Source organism: Neofelis nebulosa, chromosome X (assembly GCF_028018385.1).
Source record: "Neofelis nebulosa isolate mNeoNeb1 chromosome X, mNeoNeb1.pri, whole genome shotgun sequence".
Classification (NCBI taxonomy): Eukaryota; Metazoa; Chordata; class Mammalia; order Carnivora; family Felidae; genus Neofelis; species Neofelis nebulosa.
In genome coordinates, this window is record NC_080800.1 from 61,285,356 (window position 1) to 61,288,694 (window position 3,339).

Consider the following 3,339-nt stretch of genomic DNA (forward strand, 5'->3'; position numbering starts at 1 on the left):
AACTTCAAAAGAATAGGTGTTAATTCTTTAAATGTTTTATAGAATTCCCATAGAGAGCTATCTGATGCTGGACTCTTGTTTTTGGGGAGATTTTTGATGACTATTTTGATTTCTTTACTGGTTATGGGTCTGTTAAAATTTTCTATTTCTTTTTGTTTCAGATTTTGTAGTTTATATATTTCTAGGAATTTGTTCATTTATTCCAGATTGCCCATCTTATTGGTGTATAATTGTTCATAATATTCTCTTATTATTTGTATAACTGCTGTGTTGGTTGTGATCTCTCCTCTTTCATTCTTGATTTTATTTATTTGTGTCCTTTCCTTTTCCTTTTTGATCAAATTGGCTAGGGGTTTATCAATTTTGTTACTTCTTTCAAAGAGCCAACTACTGAATTCAGTGACCTGTTCTGCTATTTTCTTTCTTTATTTCAATAGCATTGATTTCTGCTCTAATCTTTATTATTTCCCATCTTCTGTTGGTTTTGGGATTTTATTTGCTGTTCTTTTTCCAGCTCTTTAAGGTGTAAGGTTAGGTTGTGTACCTGAGACCTTTCTTCCTTCTTTAGGTAGGAAGGCCTGGATTGCTATATACTTCCCTCTTATATCCACCTTTGTTGCATCTCAGAAATTTGGGGCTGTGGTGGTACCATTTTCATTGGCTTCCATGTACTTTTCAATTTCTTCTTTAACTTCTTGGTTGCCCATTCATTCATTTGTAGGATGTTCTTCAGTCTACAATTATTTGTTATCTTTCCAAATGTTTTCTTGTGGGTGATTTCAAGTTTCATAGCTTCATGGTCTGAAAATATGCATGGTATGATCTTCATTTTTTGGTACTTGTTGAGAGCTGATTTGTGTCCCAGTATGTGATCTATTCTGGAGCATGTTCCATGTGCACTCGAGAAGAATGTGTATTCTGTTTCTTTAGGATGAAATGTTCTGAATATATCTGTTAAGTTCATCTGGTCCAGTGTGTCATAGAAAGCCATTGTTCCCTTGTTGATTTTCTGTTTAGATGATCTGTCCATTGTTGTAAGTGGGGTATTGAAGTCCCCTACTGTTACAGTAGTATTATCAATGAGATACTTTATGTTTGTGATTAATTGATTTATATATTTGGGTCTCTCATGTTGGGGGCATAAATATTTGCAATTGTTAGGTCTTCTTGGTGAATAGACCCCTGAATTATTATATTATGCCCTTCTTCATCTCTTGCTACAGTCTTTATTTTAAAGTCTAGATTGTCTGATATAAGTATGGCTACTCCAGCTTCTTTTGGTGACTATTAGCATGATAAATAGTTCTCCATCCCCTTACTTTCAATCTGAAGGTAGGTGTCTTTAGGTGTAAAGTGGGTCTCTAGTAAAAGCATATAGATGGATCTTATTTTCTTATCCATGCTGTTACCCTATGTCTTTTGACTAGAGCGTTTAGTCCATAGATGTTCAGAGTGAGTACTGAAAATATGAATTTATTGCCATTATGTTCCTTGTAGAGTTGCAGTTTCTGGTGGTACTTTCTGGCCCTTTCTAGTCTTTGTTGCTTTTGGTCTTTTGTTTGTTTGTTTGTTTCATCTTTTCTCCCCTCAGTGAGTTCCCCATAAAATTTCTTGCAGTGCTGGTGAAGTGGTCACGAAATACTTTAGTTTTTGTTTTTCTGAGAAATTGTTTATCTCTTCTTCTGTTTTGAATGACAGCCTTGCTGGATAAAGAATTCTTGGCTGCATATTTTTCCAATTCAGCACATTGAATGCATCCTGCCACTCCTTTCTGGCCTGCCGTGTTTCTGTGACTAGGTCTGCTGTGAACCTGATCTGTCTTCTGTTGTGTTTTAAGGACTTTTTTTCCTTTGCTGCTTTCATGATTCTTTCCTTGACTGAGTATTTTGTGAATTTGACTATCATACGCATTGTTGATGGTCGGTTTTTGTTCAATCTAACGGGAGTTCTCTGTGCTTCATGGATTTTGATGTCTGTGTCTTTCTCCAGGTTAGGAAAATTTCCCACAGTGATTTGCTCACATAAACCTTATACCCCTTTTTCTTTTCATTTTCGGGGACCCCTACGATTAGGATGTTATTTCTTTTTAATGAGTCACTGAGTTCTCTAATTCTTGTATCGTGCTTTTTTGCCTTGTTTCCCTCTTTTTTTCTGCTTCATTATTCTCCAGAAGTTTGTCCTCTATATCACTGATTCGCTGTTCTGTTTCATCCATGCTTGCTGCGTGGCACACATTCGAGAATGCGTCTCAGTTACAGCATATAAATTTCGTACTGATTAGACTTCTTATATCTCTGCAGAGAGGGATTCTATACTTTTTTCCAACCCCAGCTAGTATTCTTATTATCGTGATTCTAAATTCTGGTTCAGACATCTTGCTTGTTCCTGTGTTGATTAAGTCCCTGGCTGTCATTTTTTTCAGTTCTTTCTTATGCGGTGAATTCCTTAGTTTCATCATTTTGAAGGAATAAAAAGAATTAATAAAATAGAAAATTAAAAAATTAAAATTAAAAAATTAAAAACAACACCAAAAAGTCAAATAAAGTATGTTAGCTCCTAGATTTGTTTTGGTCTGGTTGTTGACAGAAGGTTGATAGAATAGAGAAAAAAACAGAAAGAAAAGAAAAGGAAAACGTTTGAAAATTTAAAAAATGAATACAATAACATAGCATAAAATGAAATTATGAAAGTAAAATAGAATTAAAAATTTATAGAAAAATAAAAAATATTGTAGAAAAAATAAAGAAAAATCTTTTTTGTAAAAACAGAAAATAATAAATATTCACCTTTCTGTATTGAAGAATAAGAAAAGAAAAAGAAAAAATTTGAACAGGTGGCCCAGCAACCAGAATGAAATATGATTGAGGTGACATCCCGTTTCCCCTTGAAGTCAAACTGTGAAGCACTTTATAGTTAGTAAACTAAGCAGACCTAGGGACTTGTGGTCTTCCTCTGGAGTGTAATTGGACCTGTTGGGTGGGCTTGGTGTAGTAGCTCCATTCTCCACTGGATGGCACTGCTTAATTTACTGTGGTAGGTAGTTGTGGCACACAAAGATATCTTTGTGCATGTGTGGGAGGGGTGAAAATATAGTCACCAGTTACCCATTCTCTAGTGTGAGAACTCTTTGCAGACCAGGAATCAAGCACCTCTCCTTTTTTCTCCAGCTTCGATCCACTACCTGCTTCTACACTGTTGGTGACAAAGCCATGAGCCTGCTAGGCAGAAACTCCCTTCCAAGTTTTATCTCACATGGGGCTGTGTTTCCAATCCCCTCACTTCTGAAGGCCTTGCAACTTTGACTCACTCAAACCCTCTTGGGGAGCGTCTTGCCGAGCA